At 35.2% G+C, this 21,694-nt stretch overlaps 1 long non-coding RNA gene across 1 annotated transcript in view; it reads left to right on the forward strand.

Annotated features, from left to right (window-relative positions):
* LOC107513081 overlaps nucleotides 1-19,718 on the forward strand; it is a 100,946-nt gene extending 81,228 nt beyond the window's left edge. The window contains exons 7-12 of the long non-coding RNA XR_004953406.1: nucleotides 799-963; nucleotides 4,888-4,954; nucleotides 9,827-11,914; nucleotides 12,144-12,289; nucleotides 12,864-17,062; nucleotides 18,137-19,718. This is a non-coding gene — a long non-coding RNA (uncharacterized LOC107513081). The remainder of the gene's footprint in view (nucleotides 1-798; nucleotides 964-4,887; nucleotides 4,955-9,826; nucleotides 11,915-12,143; nucleotides 12,290-12,863; nucleotides 17,063-18,136) is intronic.
* Nucleotides 19,719-21,694: the final 1,976 nt, after the last annotated feature.

Consider the following 21,694-nt stretch of genomic DNA (forward strand, 5'->3'; position numbering starts at 1 on the left):
ATTTTATTAAGTTTTAGTGTTTTCTGAGGCTCTTTTATTTTTATATAAACTGAAATGTTGAGTAAGTAATTTCTTTCTTCCTGTAGTTCTGTGATTGAACTATTCTAGAAAAATATGTCCCTTAATGAGGAAAAACAATATAAGTGTACTCGATTTGGAGTTTCAGGGCCAGAAGCAAATTATTCAACACTAGGGTTTCCAAATAATAGGATCAACCCTTTTATTTTACAGAAGAGGTGCTGAGAATTATAGGAGAAAATTGACTTATCTAAGTTAATTGTAGAGCCCAGTGCTCTTTTGGGCTGCTTCAAATCTAGAAAATTTTCTAGATTCATTGAGCTCCTACTATGTGCCAAGATTATAGAGGGAATTTTTTTTTAGTTAAAATATTTTTCAACTTTATTGAGATATAACTGGTATATAACATTGTGTACATTTTAGGTGTACAATGTGATCATTTGCTACATATATATGTGTATACACACAACATTTTCTTTGATCATCTGTCAATAGACTCTTAGGTGGTTTCCATGCTTGATCACTGTGAATAGTGCTACAAAGAATACAGAGGTGCAGATATCTCTTTGAGATCCTGATTTCATTTCCTTTAGATATATACCCAGAAGTGGGATTGCTGGATAATATGATATTTCTCTTATTAATGTTTTAAGGAAAGTCCATAGCATTTTTCATAATAGCTGTATCAATTTCCATTTCCGGCAGTTGTGTACTAGGGTTACCTTTTTTCCCACACCCTTGTCAACACTTGTTATTTTGTCTGTTTGATAATTGTCGTAGGTAGTCATAAGAGGATGTGACCATGAGCTGGACCTGGGCAATTGGAAGCCCTCAACCTCCTCCCCTGTTCTTGGATAAACTCCATTAAGGCCTCTATATAAACTTTTAAGATTCTGGCTGGCGGGAGTGAAGATTTATTCTCCTCTGACTGCCCAAGACAAGCCCGTAAGTTCCCTTGCTTGCTAAACCTGCTACCTACCTCTCTGGAGTGGTTTGCCTCTTTTTTTGATTTCTTCTTGCCTTCTGTCTACAAGGGCCAGTTTGTGAACCAACAATCAGGGGCTGGAGTCAGTTCATGCTCCACTTCAGGGTCCATGGCCAGGACCAAGGTATCTATGTCTATTACCCACTGTATGTGTGGATGTGACTCCTCCTGGGTCCCTTGGTGTATGGTGCTGGTGACACATCAAAAAGCCAAGTGGAGCTGTAGCCAAGTCATCAGGAATATGAAGCTGTTTCCCTTTCTGTAGTAGGGACCACAGCTGGGGAGTCAGGTGCCTATTTTTGAGTCTATCTTCTTCAAATGGTTCTCCTTGGTCTTGGACAGCACCAGGGTTGTATAGTCTTTTACCTGGACCCCAAATCTCCCACAAGTCATTTTTGTCCTTTGAGGGCTGCCAAATCATTTTTGCTGAGATGGGAGATACCTACACCTTATCCAGCCCTTTTGCTCAGGGATAATATTTTTATATAGTATATATTTCCCCTTCATACTTATGATTTTGCAGACTTCATAGTATATATACTATGAGAATCACATTATAGTTATTATTTAATTCAATTTTGTTTAAGAAACATTGGACCTAAACAAACCAAATAAATTACAGTAATAATTCACATAAAAAATGGACACTAAAATCCATAGCAATAGTTTTTTGTTATTTCAGGAGTAGTAATTCTAGATAAATGGTTTGACACACTTTTTTATCTACATTTTCAAATAAGGAGCCATAACATAAAAATCAAAAGATCATAAGCTCTGATATCAGAGAGGCCCAGGTTCAAATCCCATCTCCATCATTTACTGTTCATTTTCCTTGGCCAAGTTACTTTGAACTGGAGGACACCAACATACAAATAGAAATATGTAATATGAACAGCATGTGCTCTCATTGAGACATGCACAGGATGTTATGAGAGCATGGAGAGGGGCCCCTCGCAGGGCTGGGAGATGTTGGAGAACACACATCTGACCCTGTGCAATTGAGAGGCTAATATTAAGAACCATGGTACAATTTGTGCAATCAGGAAAGCTCTCTTATTCAAAAAAATGTCTCTCCCTACCTTCAGTCATTACTGTTGGTCGAGATGCCTAAAATTTGTGATGATTGTGATAATGTCTTAGGGATAAGTTTTTCTCTAACATGCCTCAGTGATATATAAATATGTCCAAAGATCAGGGTAACATATTCAGAACATACCCACCCTGTTCTCTCCTCTCTCCCTGCCACCTGGAGGCAGATCACAGGTTTGGGAAAAGGAACAAAGATGAAAGAGTTGTGGAGAGAGGCTGGGAGGGGTTTGGTGAGAGTGTTGAGCCCCAGGTACCTGGAAGGGCATTCCTCTGAAGGGGGGCGTGGTGGATGCTAAGGATAAACTTTGCCGTTTTGATTTTTTTTCTGAGACCCAGATGAGTTTCTAAAGGTGGAGACAAATTTTCAGGATAATGACCATATAAGACTTTGACAGTTGGAAACCTGAGACTATCAAGGAATGGTTTTCCTTTATCTACAGCTTTAGTATGCACATTTTATACTGAAAAAAAAATTAGAGTGTAGTCAGCATGTCTATAAATGTGGAAGATAGAGAAAAGTAGCTACTATGAAGAATTACCTTTTACACAAATAATATTTTATATATTTGACAAAACCTAAAACCAGGGTTGAATGAGAACTTGAATATGAAGAGAAACCTTTAGGAGAAAGTATCTAATCAACCCCAAACCTGCAGTTTTTAACTCCATATGTCTTGTTACGTTGACCTGCTGACTGGGTACTAGGAAATTCTAGAATTTTCATCAGAACTCCCAAGTGCAGCAAAGAGCACTTAGGTCCCTGTATTTGGCTCAAATATGCTCTTAGATCTCCATCTTAGCCCTTAGGAAGCCAAATAGCTGAAGGTTTGCTTTATTTCTGACATCTGGCATTTGTGTTTTTAGCATAATAGATTTCCATCATACCTTATTAACATAAGTGACCTGAGGAAGACATGTTTTTGGAGTCATTGTTAATAACTTCCAAATAGAGGTATGCATGTTAGATACATCTTGGAGCAAAATCATACCCTTATGTTCTCTATATGTTGAAATTCTATCAGCTGTCTGAAGTCAAATGTGTACTAATAAAAGATGATTAAAGAAGTCGTTAGTTTTATATAAAAGCAGTGATGAAAACTTTTAAATAATTGAGAAGGGAAACAGATTAGCAGTTACTAAAATATTAGGAGTGTTTTAATTTGGCAAATTTAGGAAGAATAATATATACATTTAGATAAATGTTTATAGACATTTAAATAATGCAATACAGAATAATAGGAAGTAGATGATATAATTTTAAATTGTGGAACATCTGGGGTATTAGGATTTATAAATGTAAACAAAATAACTTATAAGAGCTGTGTTTGATTTTCATTTATTTAATTTCATTTAGGGCTTAAGTTTTTCAAGAAAAAAATCCTTTCTTCACATTTGTGAGGAAAAAATAAAAGCAGAAGGTCAACCGTGCCACTTGAAGAATTCAAAAGTAGGAAAAATCTTCAAAATTATTTACAACACCCATGAAAATCATCTCTGACGCAGATATAATGAAAGCTCTAAAGAATGTGAACAAGAAACTTTTAGATGTTGTTTGGCTGAGTAGTTATGATGATAACCAAATATTCTCAAGAAAATTGATTAGCTGCAAGTTTAGCAATTTGGGAGTGATTTCGAAATATGCATTTGGCTAGTCAGCCTTGTCCAGGCCAAGACTGAAACCGATGGTCAATTTTGGGGAAGTTTGCGGTTGAATTTGAAAAACTTTGCATCTCCAAATTTGCAGAAAATAAAGACTGCCTCAGACACTGCAAGATCCCCAGAATTAAGAACAGTAAGTTGTATGATAAGTATGTATGCCTGCCATTTATAGTGGCCTTGAACAACTCCGAGGTCAGGGAACCCCCAGTAGATCCTTTATCCAGTTTAAACATGTGCGTTAAGGGTGCTTACAGGAGGGAGCACGAACAGAGCGAGGTGTGCAGAGGCCAACGTGCTTCGGAGTAGGTGCCCTGGGTTCACATTTTGGCCAGAAAGGAATCGCCAGGTAAAAACAGGACCTTAGCTTCCACAATTTGATTTTCCGTATACCTAAGACAAATATCTTTTCAATTTTTCTCCTTTTTTTTAAGTTCTAATGGCCAGAATTCAGGTCATCAAAATCTAACCAGCCATTAAGTTGGAGGTCTTTGCTCTCAGGATTTCGTCGAATCACTTGTGTGAGCTGCCCAAGGAAACGCTAAAGTCTGAGATGCCCTGCTGTCATGGAATGCTCTGATTCCAGGCAGTTTGCTGACAAAGACAGAGAAAGAGAGCTGAGTCATAGTCATTGGGATATCCGTAATATTTTCAATAAAACTACTGATAAAGGAGATAGCTAGATAAACCAAGCCGTAGATGAGTATTTTAGGTTGACGCTGATGTAATAAGCCTGGCTGTACGACTGTAGCCCTTCTATTGTGCCATCTCGTATGCCTGTCTATCAGGAGGTTCAGCACTTCTTGCTTCTCTACCAGGGTAGGCCAGTGGTATTTGTGTGAACCCTATCATTCCCTGCATATAACCAATTCCAAGGTCTACCGCTATAATTTCTAACAAATCTTGAAGATGTTGGAGACTGTGAATTTTCAAATGCACCATTCTCTTTAAGTGCTTGACAACTTTTTGGGGAACAGTAGCTCTGGTCGTTGGCCTGGCTTGGAGCAGAGGCTGGGGAGTGTAGGAGGGCAGGTCTTATTTTCAGGTCATTGTTTATGGACCCGAGCATGAGTTAAAAGATAGAGTGTAAAGCAGAAACTGACCGACAGCAAGATTCTGCAATGTGTTTTCATTCGCAGCAAATAATCAGAGATGGAGGTAGAAGGGGCCAGAAATCTAAGGATGAAGCCATAGGACAAAGATAAGGTAAAATAAATTTATTTATTTAACAATGTTTATTTTATCTTCATGTGCAACAGGATATACTAGGTCCAGGTTTACCTAAACCTTTATTACTAAACTTGCGTTCCTAGCACATATACCTGTGTGGTCTGTAAGGGTAAGTAGAGGGTATGGAGCCTGAAGGAGTGTTTGTTCTGGAGACCAGAGCCCCGGCTGCTTGCATAAGACATCTGAAATCCTGGGCAGAGTAGCTTGGGATTAAAAGTCTGCTTGATGGGCTATATCCAATCGTAGCATGATTTACACAATCTTTCTTAATCCAGCTCTCACTTAACAATTTAGCTTCTATTATTTCCACGCCTGTTTCAAAATGAACATTCCAGCTATAATGAACTATTTACTCCTTTATGATAATGCCATGTTCTTTCTCACTTCTGGAGCTTGTGAACCTGCCCTTCTCCCTGTTTTAAATACTTCTGCCCCCTCCCCTATCCTCCACCGAGGATACTTATTTCTTGGCTAATTGCTACTACTAGGTCAGATGTCACTTCCCTTTTGAAGTTATTCCCAATTCCCAGGCCTCGTTAATGAACCTATTCCATGTACTTCTATGAAACTGTGTACTTACCATTGTTATATAAAACACATTGAATTATAATTTCTGGTTTATGTTCTTTATAACTCACAAAACTATACCTTGTTAAGGACAGCGACTCTAAAATTACCAGTATTTTTCCAGACCTCAGCACAGTGACTGAGACACAGCAGGCACTCAACTATTCGGAGAATGAGTGAGTGGTGGGCAACATCAGAGAGAAACAATCTTCAATGAACCACATGGAGGGCAGAGAAAGGTACTGGCCTGAATCATCCTAAATTAACCGGGCGAAGTCAGTCAGTCAGTTAGTATTTAGTTAATTAACTTTTATAACCAAATTTGGAAGGAATGATGGTTCGTTTAGGGGCATCTTGAAAGATTGTTTCAGATGCACCTGGCACTCCAGCAAATTGCATTTTATAAGTGTAGTTGCACCAATCTATATGATATTGACAGTTTTCTACCCCCATCAAAACTAGAGGTGTTTGCAGCTGCCTCGACCACCAGAATGCGGCAGAAGTGATGCCGCGTGACTTTCAAGCATAGGTTACGATTAGGCAGCGTGATTCCATCTCACTGCTTCTCTCTCTCTCTCAGCCTGCTCACTTTGAGAGCGCCGCCAGCCACCATGTCGCGCAGAAGCCTGGGCTGCATGGTGAAACCGTGCGTACGCGTCCCTGGCCAAAAGCCAAAGCTCGGGACTCAGCTGATAGCCAGGATCAAATGCCAGACTTGTGAGCGAACAAGCTTTCAGATGACTCAGGTGCCAGCCTTTGTAGCTTTCAGCCGTAACGGACTAGACACAAGCTGCCCTGTGGTGCCCTGTATGAATTCCTGAACCATAGAAATTGTGAGAGAAAATAAATGACTATTGTTTTAAGCCCCTACATTTGGGAATGATTATTATTATACATCAGATAACACTAGAGGCAGCAGAGTAACTGTGCCACTTCTCATGTTTTCTGGCTTTTCCCGCTGTAGTCAGAATATGCTTTTACATAAAGAACGTCAATACATTCAGTTTGTATAAAAGCAAAGGAAATTGAAATGAAGTTCCAAGAATAGGATAAAAGTTAAGAACGGTAATTTAAAAAATAAAGTGATTGAAAATTAACAATTAAATTATTAATATAAATTAAAACTAAATTAAGAATAAAAGTAAGAGAAAAGATTTAAAAACTAGACTAAAATAAGATTTATAATCAGTGTTAGAAATAATATAAATAAAATGAATTAAAAATGTTAAAATGAGAAATTCACTCTTTGTTCCACTGCTATTTGTCCCTATATCTTGCTTCCACCTTCCTCCCTTCCTCCCTCCTTTTCTCTTTCCTTCTTTCCTTCATTCCTTCCACAAAGAACCTATTTTCAAGGAAAACCTATCCTTATAAAAAAAAATTAAACGTATAAAAAGATAATCAATTTTACTCACAGTTAAAGACATTCAAATTAAAATTCCACTTATGCACACATTATTATATACATATCCCATTCTTTATTCAGATTTCCTTCCGTTTTACTCAATATCCCAAGTGTTCCAGAATCCCATCTAGGGTACCACATTGCATTTAATTTTCACGTCTCCTTATCTTCCTTTTAGCTATGACAGTGTCTCACACTTTTCTTGTTTTTGTTATCCTTGAAAGTTTTGAGTAGTACTGTTCAGATATTTTGCAGAATGGCCCTCAACTGTGTCTGATCTTTTTCTCATAAATACACCAAAGTTATCAGTTTTGGGGAGGGAGACCAGAAAAATAAAGTGTCATTCTTGTCATATCGTATCAAAGGTATATGTCATCAATATGATTTATCCCTGTTGATATTAGTCTTGATCACCTGGATGACATAGTCATTTTTCAAGTGAAGTTGTTTCGTATATTTGTAATACGGTTAGATTTCTTTGTCACTTCATTTCGTTCTTGGATTCTCTGTCCTCCTAAATTTTTTTTTTTTAATTTGGATATAGTAATGTTTATTCTCTGTGCAGTACAGGTCAGTTTTAACAAGTATATAGTATAATATATCCACCATTACAATATCATAAGGAATAGATTCACCACTTAAGACTTACTAGCTTTACGTATATAAAACCCTCTGATATAGTTGGAATAATATCTGTAATATTTGTAACTATTTTCTATTTATTACATTTGTTCTTTGTTTCTTTTTCCTCTTTAACTGAGCATTTCATAATTCCATTTTATCTTTTCTCTTAATGTATCAATTATAATTCCTTAAAAAAATTGGTTATTCACATTTTTGTGGTTATCTTAGAGTTTAAAATATACATTGTAAACTAATTTAAGTTTACTTTTAAATAACTACCACATCACATATACTACAGGTAACTTATAATACAGTATTCTCAATTCCTCTCTCCCATCCCTTGTGACGTTACTGCCATTCATTTGACTTATCTATATGTTTTAATCACCTCGTATATTAATATATTGTTTAACAAAGAGTTATTTTTTTAGATGAGTTAAAAATAAAAACATTTAAAAATATTCTAACTCTGTATCTGTCAGAATTCAATCAAAGAAGCAGAACCAATAGGAGATATAGATTGAGATTTATTACAAAGAATTGGCTTATGCAGTTTTGATGGCTAGATACGTAAGTTCAAAATCCATAGAGCAGGCTGGTACTCTTGGGCTGCTGAAGCTGAAGCTACTGTCCATATATGAATTTTTTTCTTAGGAAAACTTAAGCTTTGTTCTTAAGAACTTTGAACTGATCGAGCCGAGCCCATTCAGATTACCTAGTTTAATCTCCTGTTCTTGAAATCAACTGATTATAGACTATAATCACAGCTACAAGATACCATCACAGAAACACCTAGATTAGTGTTTGATTGAAAAATTTAATACTATAACCCATCAAAACCACTTCATTTATTACCTTTTTGACATTCTTCTTAATACAGATTTAAGTTTCTAATCAATACTCTTTTTTTTTTCTGCCAGTAGGTCTGTTGGTGATAAGTTTTATGTTTTTGTTTGTCTGAGAAAGTCTTAGAATGTCCTTATTTCTCATTCACTTAAAAAAAATAATTTTAATGAACATAGAATTATAAATTTGTCTTTTCTTTCAATACTTTACCTATTTTGCTCCATTCTTTGTTTTTGGTTTTCTGAAGTTTGAATATGATGTGCCCATGTTTAAGGTGATTTTTTAAAAACAATCTTGCTTGGTAGTCTCAACTTCCTTGATCTATGGTTTGGTGTTTGTCATTAATTTTGGAAAGTTCTTGGTCATTATTACTTTACGTATTTCTTCTGCTTCATTCTTTCTCTTTTTTCATTCTGGTATTCCAATTACATGTACTAATATTTTCTAATATCGTCTCACAGTTCTTGGACATTCTGCTCTTTTAAAAAATTCTTTATTTTTAATTTCACTTGGAGAAGTTTCTGTTGACCTACATTCAAGTTCACTGATTCTTTTCTGAGCTGTGTCCATTCTACTAATGAGTCCATCAAAGGCATTCTTTATTTCTTCTAGTGCTTTCTATTTGTAGTATTTCCTTTTGATTTTTTTCTTATAGTTTCCATCTCTCTGCTTACTTTACCCATTTATTCTTACATGTTGTCTAGTTTTTATATTAAAGTTTTTCATATGTTAGTCATAGTTATCTTAATTTTCCTGTCCAATCACTTCAACATCTGTGTCATATCGGAGACTGCTCTGATTATTGCATTGCCTAGAAAAAGTGGGTTTCGATTCCTGTGAAAGAGTTGAAAGAGTGAGTAAATTAAAAATAGAATAAATAAGGATAACTTAAACAAAGTTGTATTATTCAGAGCAAAATTTCGAAAACACACACAAATATATGTTTATTAAAAAAATTAAAAAATGGAAAGAATGGTACTACACTGTGATAGGTATTTAGATCCTAATTCCTTGAACTTGTGAATATTACCTTACATGATAAAAGAGACTTAAGATGCGATTAAATTGAAGATGTTGAGAGAGGAGTTATGTTGGATTATCTGGGTGGTCCTTAAATGCAATCACAAGTGTCCTTATGAGAGGGAGGCAAAGGAGAATTTGATCCAGGCAAAGATTACTGAGGCAAGATTCTATGCTGCTGGTTTTCAAGATAGAAATGGGGCCAGAGCCACAATGCAAGAAATGCAGCTCTAGAAACTTGGAAAGGCAAGGGAATGGATTTTCCTCTAGAGCACAGTCCTACTGACTTCTTGGTTGCAGCCTAGTGAAACCATTTTAGACTTCTGGTCTCTATAACTGTGAATAAGTGTGTTGTATTAGGCCACCAAGTCTGTGTTATTTTCCAGGATGACGGTCATAGAAAACTAATAAACATGCTGAAGTTCTTTAAAAAGGTCTGAGTTGACTCTGGATTCCAAAAGAACTGAAGACTCCCACGTGAATGGAAACTCTCTCTGGGGTGATACCACAGGTGAATAAAGAGCCTGACACAAAATACCCTACATATCTCTTTTTCTTTGCTTTTGCCTCACTGTCACAGCTTGCTCTCCTTGCCAAAGCATCTATGTCAAGCGGAATTTACCTGCCAACTAATTAGAGATTATTAGGCAAAAAGAAGTGATTCATGTCTCTTTGGCTGTGTAGCTTCAAAGTCTCCAAGGTTGAGCCTCTTGGCACAGCCACAGAACTAAATATTCAGCAAAAATTTAAAGAAAATGAAAGTTGTCTTAAATAAGTTGGATAAAAAAATCCTGAATATGAACAAAATACTAAAAAATAGATCTGAAAGGATGACAAAAATGTCAAAGAGGCTGAGAACAAGCTAGAGTACATGAAAAGCTGTTATTTGTTGAATTCTTTTTAGAAATAAGAAATTAAAATAGAAGTATCTCCAGGTTGGCTAAATACATTTTGGAATCATTTAGTTTGTCAAAATATAAAACTAAAAGAATAAAAAAGAAAATTTCAGGAAGAGTTATACTAATCTAGCATAAACAAGATAAATTTTGATCAAAATAGATTTTAGATAACTATGCCATTATCACAGAAGGAAATGAGCCCACATATTCCTATGTGTGACATGAAGTAATTCTAGTGTTTAAAAAACTGTTAAGGTCTGTAATATCATCCTAGTAAGTGTAGCCCACCAAATACCCTTGTTTTACTCCAGTAAGTGACTAAAAAGGCTTTATCAAGAATTCATTTTGACGGATCACTTAAATTCCTTCTGAAACATCTACTCCTGCAACCTCAGATCTGTCCCAATCATATGCAATATTGAGATCGTTGTACACCATCCTTTTAATAAATATTTGTTGACTATTTACCATGTGTTAGGCACTACTGGAATTTTTGTCCCCAAGGAGCTCTATGAATTTTAGGTTTTTATAAACAGTAACTTTATTTAATCTATCATTATCACTTCTAAACAAAGGGATCAGATTGAAAGAATAATACTGTTTCAAAGGATGCATCTGAATTAGGTTGCTAGAAAACGTTTTGCCAATATAATAGATTTCTTGTCTATTTACATATTTCTTATTGGTTGGCATTAGGAGACATTTTCCATTTTCAAAAGCTTCTTCACTTGTGTTTATTGAAAAAAAAATTAAGGATAACTTAATCATTGTCTTTTATATGATACCCATTCTTATGTTTTATATCCATACTGTTCCTTCCACTCCTACTCTTTCCGTTTATTAGTTTTTTCATATTTACTACACTAGTTAGTTTTTGCTAAAAATCATGATGCTAGATCAAGATAAAGAATTTGTTACATAGAAATATTCTAATGGGAATGGTGTGTCCTCATGTTGATCAACTTTAATGGTGTCTGATTTTATTAATTTTTTGGTCTACGTAACTGAAATTGCATAGCAAAACAAACTATAATTCACAGAGTGTCTCAATTGCCGAAGTGGCGCTATACATGTCAAGCTTTTTGACCCACTGCTCCTACAGAATTTCATTTCCAGGAATCAGATCATCTTTGTTCTTGTGGCCATGATAAGAACATGGCTGAGACCCAGGCATTTAGCAAGCTCAGGTAGAGCCTCATAGTCAGCCCAGCCTGGCTGCTGGTCCTCTCTGAATGTTGGCCTAGTTCATTGGTCTTTCAGGAACTGGGCTCCAGTGTTACTTCTCCATATTCTTCTTAAAGTCAGGCATCCTGCCTAAGACTCCAGTTCCTCTATGACCAAAATTTCTCCTGGCTCTTATCAATCTTCTGAGGTCTGAACTCTTAACTCTGAAGCTCAAGCATCAGGATCGGACCCCCATTCTTTGGTGTCCAATTTCCTGTCTTTACTTCCTACCTGGTACAAGAACCTCCTGAAGTCTCCTCCCTGGAACTGCGCACAATCTGCTGAGAATCTACTCCAGGCTGTTCACAGCTCCGATGCCTTGCTGCTCTTGATTTTTCCTTAGAGACAGTGGTAAGAACCTTTCCTCATTGCCTGATATCTCCGCCCCATTGCTATACCTGAAGCACGACAGCAACTTTTATTTCTATAAGTAAAAGACAGAGGCAACCTTGAAAAAGATATTTCTTAATCAGTTTATGTTTGGCACATTATTTTATGAAATGCGGGCTTATATCAAATACATTATGTAGTAATAAGTGAATAACCCACCTTCTCTCTCCTCTGCTCTCACTCCTTGAAGAAACCAGAGTTAACGACCTTCCAGGAGTAGTTTTCAACTCCACATGCATGCTAGAATTATCAGAAGAGTTTAAAGAAAATACCGATACCTGGTCTCCAGCCAGTGGAATGCTGCTATGTTTAACCACTGGCTCTGTGGGGTTGGAGGTAGGTGGGTGGTAGCTGGTTCGTGAGCCAGCGTGAGCTGGCTCCAACATCCACTGCCTTCCCCTAATCCCATCCCACCTCACCATAAATGAATCAGAATCTCTGAAGATAAACCCAAGGAAATCTATTTCACATAGGGCCCTTGTAAGGCAGTGCTTGGTCTCCCGGGTTCGTATCCTAGCTTTATCACTTAATATTTATGTAACTTTGGGAAACTTATTATGCCTAAATTTTCTCCGGCTATAATTTGGTGATATTAATTGTCCCTAGCTCATAGGGTAATTACGAAGATTAAGTGAGTTTATGTAAGGCCCTTAAATGAATGCTGGGTATATTAGCTCTTATTGGACTCTCTTAGCTCAATTTCTTCCCCTTAATGGGGACTCTTGGAGTACAGTGTCCAGACTTGAATAGTAATTTTCCTGTGTATTGGGTGTTCCTAAGCAGCTCATGGGTCTGTGTTGGAAAAAATTTAAAATGAGCCTAGGTTAAGAATTTAGACTGAAGACAAATAAGAATTTTAATTGAAATGATGACTGAAATTCATAGAACATGGTATTTCATTTCTTGCTAGGGCGAAGCATTTACAGAGTGTTTGATCAGCTTGAACCATTTCCTGTCGACTTAACATCAATACTGTGAACCTGGGTTAAAAATGTGTGCTGCTTTGACAATGTACATCACATAAAGGCATGCTCCTCTAAAGTTTGCCTCCAAGGAGTAAGTACAGGGTTAGTCTTTGATGAATACTGAAAGCAGAAATCAGTCCCTTGAAATGAATTTCTGAAGAAGAGCTTTAGGGTTCAGATCCACTGCTCATATCTTTAAAAAGCTTACTCTTTTAAGGAAACCCCATTCACTGTAAATGATAGAAATTTAGAGCCAGAAGGCATTTTAGAGATCATTCCTTAGTCACCTAAAAGAGAAGAACTCGTTGCTAGCTAGGTCTGAGGTTTAATAAGCAAGTTCTGAACAAGCTCCTGGCATTTTCCTCAAATGTTCTTTGGCTTTCAGTTCTTCAACTGAGCCTTCTGAACAGATTTTTAAAAATTTCCTTCAAGTTCCCATTAACCACACTTTGCTAGGTCACGTTCAACAAAAAGAAACTTACTAGACATGAAAATAAAGGAAAATAATAGAAAATTATTTCTAAAAGATGATATTGGATCCAACTGGAGATATGTCTTTTTGCAGCAAAGCAGACTTTGCAGTTATGTGTAGGATTCCCTGCCAAAGCAAGTTGTGGTCAGCGTTGAGTGGTAATGAAAGATCCATCCTGTATCGATAACCCACATACTTGCAGCTCTTTAAATATGGAAAACTGTTCACAGTGGAAGAAGTAAGATTCCACTAAGATGCAACGATTGGGTTGGCTTCCCAACAGAGGAGCAATTATGCTTCCAGCTTTGGACATTTTCCTCTGTGGTTCAGAAATCTGGAATTTCATCTTTTTAAAAGTGTTTTAAAATTCCACATATGACATGAAATATTAAAGAGGGGAGGGAAGAGAGTGAGCACTTTTCAAAGCTCTTGTTTCACACAGGTGAGGTGGGTGGTGTGTTCTGGATTTTGAGTACATGTGGAGGTTTGTTACAATGAAAATGGTACCATGGTGTCAAATGGAATCAGATGTGCTAGTAAAGATTGGTACCAGCAATAAGCATCATTTATATAACTGTCTCTATGAAGAAATTCACTGAATCCTATATAATTTGCAGTAAACTTTTAGACTGAGACTAGTCTATATTTTGTCTGAACTTCATAGGACTCATAGCATTTTCAAATTATAAATATGTTAAAATTATTCAAGACATTAAGATTTACCGAGAAAAGGCTGAACAATTTTTATCTTTCTACATTATTTATTAAATATTCATTAGATAATATTTTCATGCCACAAGTTTAAACAATAAATATTATCACGATGAATAATTACTAAATAAGGTCTCAGTTGGGGAGCAAATGACAGGAAAACAAACCAGATGATGTTTGAAAATACTACATCTTGTGTGAGAAGCAGGTCTGGAGAACTTGCCTTCAGGTAATATCTAATCTTAAACTCTTGCTTAGAAAACATGTAGAAATTCCTTGCCCAAAGATGTTTGTACGAGGTCACCAGACAGCAATCTGAAACAGTAGGAAAGAATCAGTTTCTTCGCAGAAAGAACCCAGGCTCTGCGTTCCAGGGGCCAGGCTGAAACAGGAAGCCTGGATGCACCAGGTTCCACCTCAGAGCTCCGGCTTCACTGAGAAACTAGAAAACATGCTGAGGGAAGGTTCCCTTTGACATTTCTCTGAAGCTGCAGGGATTTCTTCAAAGTATTGTGAGGCTTAGAAACCTTTCACGTGCCCACTGAAAGATTGGAACTGATTGAACCCAGATGGAGCTAGAGCCCTTATCTTTTTCTCCCCACTCAATCCTCCACAGAGAATTCTTGGTGCTCTAAGTGTGAGTTGAAATGGCTAAATGTGGCATATAAATGATGAGAAAACTATTGTTTTCCTTTTGGGTGATTAAGATGTGGGAAGAACCTATTGGAGGCATTTAAAACAAAACAAAACAAACACTCCAACAATAACCCCAAATCATGAGGGAAGGAAACAATCAACCTGCTGACCTTGGAGAATCCTGCAAAAATCTATCCAGTGACATTTTGCTGTTGTGATCCCTCTTGATAGGCTTTGACTCTTTTTTTACTGTTTCTTTTATCTCTATTTTTTGGCTGGTTTTCACATTCCCGAGTTTGTGATCTCTTATGCTGACGTCTAATTAGTGCTAATGTCAGTTATTTTGGGGGGTGGGAGAGGTGCTTTGGGGCTCTCCCAAAGCAGTGATTGATTCTAATTCTGGACTCAAATTAATTCCAGCCGCCAGATGGTCATTTAGATGAGAGTGAAGAATTATAGTCTGGAAGAACTGGAGAAGCCCTATGGTGGGAATAGCTCGGGTGAAGAGGCATCAGGACAGGCAAGGAAGCTGCAGACTAGATCAGATATGTGTATGCATATTCCAAAGAGCCCCAGGTAAGGTAGACTGAGCTTGTGGAAAGAATGTAAGTGGGTTGGAATTAGAAAGAGAATCCAAATACGTTGGGACATTCAAGGAGGGAGGACTTAATTAAAGAAGAGTCTGTTTTGCAATGGCCAAAGATAGCCACAACCAGAGAGTCGTCTAAGCAAAGTTTTCCTCTGGAAGTTATTGTCCCTCTTGGATTCTAATTTCTCATCTATACACGATTCATCTATTTTATACCATATATTTATTTTAGGAGCAACTTAAAAGTTTCCATCACACGATTATACCTCTATTACATAGCACTAACTACCTCGTAATATAGTAACTGGGCCGTCTCTTTCCTATGCAGGACTGTGCGCTCTAGGAGATGAGCCCTGTCCTGTTCATCTGTGATGTTCCAGAGCCTGTAATACACTGGGCCCTGAAATATTTGTTGAAATAAAATATTGCATTGATGTGAGGGTGTTGTTGAAATTGAACTATCACCACTGAAAGGAAAATCAAGACCTTGGCTAAAGATAGGGAGATAGAAAATTTGTTGTGATATTTCACATCCCTTTTCCAAAATATGACATGATTTTATTTACTTTTCTTTAAAAACTTCATGTCTTCTCTTAAATCATAACTGAATATTCTTCTTTTGTTTAAGATTAACTTGGAAATATAATCACTAAATATTGAAATGTAGTTGGGAAGCTTAAAAAGAGCTATCAAGGAAGGTCCCAAAGTATATAAATAATAACCTTTCAGAAATGAATACCAAGTGTTTAGAAACAGGTGATACCCTGAAGTTTATAAGAAAATGTAATAAAAAAATTAAATCCCATGGGGAAAAAAGGGTGTACAGGAGACAGAAAAGCAAAAGTCAAGGTAGAATCAATGAAACTTCCAAGGAGAGTTAAATTAGGATATAAATGCTGATCTTATTCTAACTGGACAATTTTGAGGTTTCCTTTATTGATCAAAACATTTGGGCACACTATCTGATGAGATAGAGATATTATACCTTTGCCAGTGACTAATAATAGACTTGATAGGGTCATAACAATGATTTCTCTATCTATTGTGGCAAAAGCATTGATTTTTCATTGTTGTGGTTTACAAATACAACTCAGGTGCTTCCTTCTTTCAGAAAAATAAAATAATATTTAAAAACCTAAACCTACTCTTGAAAGAATATTTATTCGTAGTAAAAAGAATTCATTCCAGAGTTTCTTTAAGTAGCAAATAATACACATATTTCCTTTGTGTACTTAAAGTAAAATTCCTACTGTACACATTTTCAGAAAGATCTTAATTCAGGTTTTCAGAAATACTACATATTTTCTTGCTTCTTATTCGGTGGACTTATATTTATATATGGGTAGAATTATGGAGAGGAAATATCAATTAGTAGCTGTGAGATCGTGAGCATCTTTTAACTTCTTGACTCTGATCTAATTTATAAAAGAAAGAGCTGAGATGGATATTTCTAAGATAGCTTCCAGATATACTCTGTTGGTCTGTACTTCTGCAATGCACAAATATTTTCTCAATAATAAAATTCTCTTTTCTTACTGTGAGGATGTATTTCTGTGTACTATAAGATGACCCAGCCAAAGAGCAGAAGAATCTTGTTTTCCTGATTCTAACACATTCTCTCCTTTCTTTGGTTTCTGGCCCTGGAGCAGTCATGCTCTGTGGTGTGATGGGAAGAGGAGAAATCTCTAGAGCCATTCCCAAAATCTTCCAGGTTCTTCTGTTCCAGCAGGGCCCTTGTAAGTAGCAACCATCTTTCTTTTTCTTTTTTAATTTTTATTTTTCAATTAGAGTTGGCGACATTCAATATTATTTTATATTAGTTTCAGGTATACAGTAGAAATCATCTTTTAATGCCTCTTTCCACTCCACATGGCTCCGAGAGGCTAAGGACTGTACTTATATTGTAGGATGAGTGAAAAATATACATGCCGGAAACTTACAGAACAGGGTAGCATTTGTGTGATGTTCATGTTCCTCCTTCTGAATTTGAATTCCAAATTAATAGTTTTTAAAACTAACCATTTACAAGTTGGGCAACATTTTTTACTTCTCTACATATTTTCAGGGAAAGAAATTTACTTTTAGCACAATTTTAGTTCAATGGGCAGTCTTCATGGAGTTTGTCCAAAAACTGAATGTTATTCGAAAAAAGAGAGAATGAATGAATGGCAACATACAATCATTGGTGATGTCTGGAATTCAGCTGTCCTCCTTGTTAATCTGGCAAAGGCACTTTCTTTCCCTGGGATTTAGCTCCAAATGCTCAATCCTGGTGGCAGGTTACTTTTTGGTGTTTCAAAATATGCTTTTGCGAAGCGTACTTCCCTCTGGAAAGTCAATGTATGTTACATTAAAAGATTATCTCACCCTATTTTAATTTTTTTATTTCCTTATCTATCTCCTACATTTTTCTCTGAATTTGTAGGGGGATTAAGTACCATGAATAAGTGAATAAATTAGAGACCATAAGCACATGGGAAAGGAATGGCTATGAGAAAGAATTAGCAGAAATAATTTATTCCAAGTATTAGTGAGTAAAATGTGCTAATAAAGGAGATAGAGAAGGGGTAGATAGAGGGTAAAAGAAAATCTAGGAAAGAGAATGATAGACGAGTTAAGGGAAAGAATTTATATTAGAATGTGTGAAGTTAGTAGGGTCAAATGCCTATTTTCAATCAGTTAACAAGTATCTTAGAAAAAGTACTTTAGTGAAAATCTCTAATTACAAAATATGCATTCATTGAACTTGATGAAATAATGCAAAGATGCATTGAATAGATAATTTTTCTTCTCATTCCCTCTATTCCTAGGTTTTCCAAACTAGTATGCATGTTGGATGTTACAGTTCCATGACTTTCTCAGTGCTCGTACAAATGTGTATATATATATACACAGGATCTCATTTGCTCCTTTACAAAAAAAAAGTACACTGTATTATCACATGCAAATTATCAACACGTCTTGGATATCCCTGTAAGTGAATAGATACCAATCTATCTTTTCCCTTCTCCCTTCCTTTCTTCCTATCCATCTCCCTCCCTTCTCTTTTCCTTTCTCTTTCTTCCTTAATTAATTTTTTTATTTTATTGGGTTAAGAGCATTTAACATGAAATCTACCCTTTTAACCGATTTTTAAGTGTAAAATGCAATATTGTAATCTATAGGTACAACGTTGTTATTCACTTTATAGGACTGCAACTTTATAGCCATTGACTGGCAACTCTCCATTTTCCTCTTTCTTTTCTTTTTTTAAGAGCCACATCTACAGAATGGGTATTCCATAGTCTATTTCACTATTTCTGTATTGATGGCATTTGTTTCTAGAGGTTGTTTCCTTTTCTTCATTTATCTCCACAAAAATTGTTGCAACAATCATCCTTGTATTTATCATCGCTAACTGCTGCTTTTGTTTTCTGTAGGACAGATTTTCCAAAGTGAAATTGCTTGGTTAAAAAGGATGTATGTTTTGAATGTCTATAGCAATTACCAGACTTCTTAACATGAGCTTACTATAAGGAGCTTGAGCAATGCATAATCACAGCAATAAAATAGGAGAGTACCCATTTTTCTGTATCTTCATCAGCACCAAAGTCATAAACATTATTTTTTACTGATATAGGTGGAAAGGCCATTTTAATTGAGCTTTAGTTTCCACTTCTTTAGATATAGTGAAGCTAAGCATTTTTCTACTTTTATCGGCTAATTGGGTTTCATCTTCTGTGAATTGCCATTAAAGCTTTTGCCTGGTTTTCTTTCATTTCTTTATTTTTTTCAAATTAGAGACATTCTTTTGGCTTGCTAGATGTAGTAGTTTGTCACATAAACTGCTCATGTTTTCCTAGTTTATCATTTTTATTTTGACTTTGTTTATAGTGGGTTTGCCATATAAAATGTTTTAATTTTATGAAATCAAAATATGTCTCTCTTGCTTATGGCTTTAGAAAATTATGTTTTCCATAAGAAGTTTTACTCTACCTCGAATTTGTGAAAATATCTTCATTTTCTAATTTTTAAAAGCTTCGAAAATACTTTTACTTTTAAATGTATCCATCTGGAATTCATTTTGGCATATGGTGCAAGGTAGATGATCTAACTTGTTTTCTTCTAGACAGATAGCCAATTATGACAGGATCATTTATTAATAAACCAGTTATTTCCCACTGAATTAAAATGTCACTTTTATGAATTTATTTCTGGACTCTATTTTGTTCTGCAACTGTATTTGTCTATTTTTGTGTCAGTACAAGAGATTACAGTGACCTTATAGTAAATTTAAATATCTAGTAAGGTATGTATTACCCTACTACTTTTCTTTGTTCATAATCTTCTTTTCCATCACAGACATTTCTTTTATCTTATAAACCTTAAAATGGTTTTATTTCCCTGCTCAAAAACAACAGAATCATCAAAATTAAGATTTTAATTAAAATTACATTAAATTAATAAATTAACATTAATTGAACTAAATTTTTGACAAAAGCCACTACTTTTTATAAATATTATTTGGGTATTTGTACATTCATTAAAATATTTTTGTTTGATCTCCTAATGGCTTTCTAATAGTGATACACGCCCCCCCTCGTTTATTTTTAAATTAATTGTAACTTTTATTGTGAATGGTACTTTACTTACAAATCATAAATACGCAGGTTAGTGAATTATCACAATGGTATTATCATCCTTTTAAATTTCTGTCATTTTGGTGGATTACAGTGATATTGATTTATGGTCTTAGCTTGCATTTCCTTTATTATTATTGAGATCAGACAGTTTTCTTAACTTTATTGACCATTTCGTTATCTTTTTCTGGTGAAATGGCTATTTGAGTCCATAGGTTGTCTCTTCAATGATGATTTGTAGCTTTTTAGTCTGTGTATGGGTCTTCGTTGGTTGTAAGTGTTGCAAATATCTTCTCAAATCCTGTAATTTGCCTACTTTTTTTGTATAGAGTTTTTCAATAGAGGTTCATACTTTCACTGTAATCAATTTTTTCAATCTCATTCCTTACTATTAGGACTTTTATATTCAGTTGAAATGACTTCAAGATCCTAAAAATTAATCAAATATTTTTATCTAGAAACTTTGGCATTACACATTTAAAATTTCGATCTACCTAAAATTGATTTTTCTACATGATATGAGGTAGGGATCTAGTTTCATTTATTTCAGATTAGATATCTAGTTGACCCAGAACCACTTATTGAAAGAGTCTCGTATTTCCCTAGTGCTCTGCAGTGTTATCTCTATCATAAATCAAGTCACCAAATATGTGTAAATTCCTGTCTGGACTTTTTAATTAGTTGTATTTGTCTACTTGTCTATCTTAGAGGCAATACCACACTGTTTGAGTTACTGCAGTTGTATATCTAGCTAAGTAAATGCTCTCACCTTGTTCTTTATTTGAATTTTAAGGTAAAGCTTAGATTGCCAGCTTCTACAAAAAGCTATAGAAATTCGTATCCATAGACAAATTTTGAATCCATGGATAAATTTTGGATGAATTTACATCTTGATAACATTGAGTTTTCCAACTCATAAAAATGATTATACACTTCTGTTTAGGTCTTATTTAATTTTTCTCAATAACGTTTTATAACTTACTGATTTCTAGGTATTTGATATTTTGATGATATTATAAATGTAATTTAAAATATTTAACAATCATTTATCTATTATATAGAAACCAAATTGATTTCTATATACTGATTTTTGTATCCAGAACTTTGCTAATATCACATTAATTCTAATAATTTTTCTGTTTATTTGAAATTTTTTCTCTGTGTTAGAATATTACCATTATAAATGGGATGTGTGTGACTACTTCAGATAAGGAAGTCAGGGAAGACTCTTTGTAGGGAAACATTTAGAAGAACACTTGATTCTACGTTTTCATTCTCTTCTCAAAATAAAGACCAGGATGTCCTTTAAACCTATGTCATGTCATGTGATCTACTTGATTTTATACATTCATATTATATTTGCTATTTGTTTTTCTCTCTCCATTTCCTTACTTTTGTTGGCTTGCTAAATTTTTCCTTCTTTCCTTTTTCTTTGCTTGTGAGTTTGGAAGCTCTACTATACTCGTAAGTTTTGATGAATGTATAAACCCGTGTAACCATCATCACAATAAAAATATAGAACGTTGTCATTAGCCCTGAAAATTTGCTCACACTCTCTTATAGTTAAGCTCCTGATTTCTTGCCCCATGTAACCACTAATTTTTATAATCTTTTGATGGACATTTGGGCCATTATTAAAAAAACTTTAATAGATGTTTATATATTTATAAATTTTATATTTATACAAAGTTTTAGAATATGTACTCAAGTATATACTCTTGATTCTGGTTTATTTTATTTAGCATAATG

This window comes from Rousettus aegyptiacus, unplaced genomic scaffold, assembly GCF_014176215.1.
Source record: "Rousettus aegyptiacus isolate mRouAeg1 unplaced genomic scaffold, mRouAeg1.p scaffold_m13_p_11, whole genome shotgun sequence".
Taxonomy (NCBI): Eukaryota; Metazoa; Chordata; class Mammalia; order Chiroptera; family Pteropodidae; genus Rousettus; species Rousettus aegyptiacus.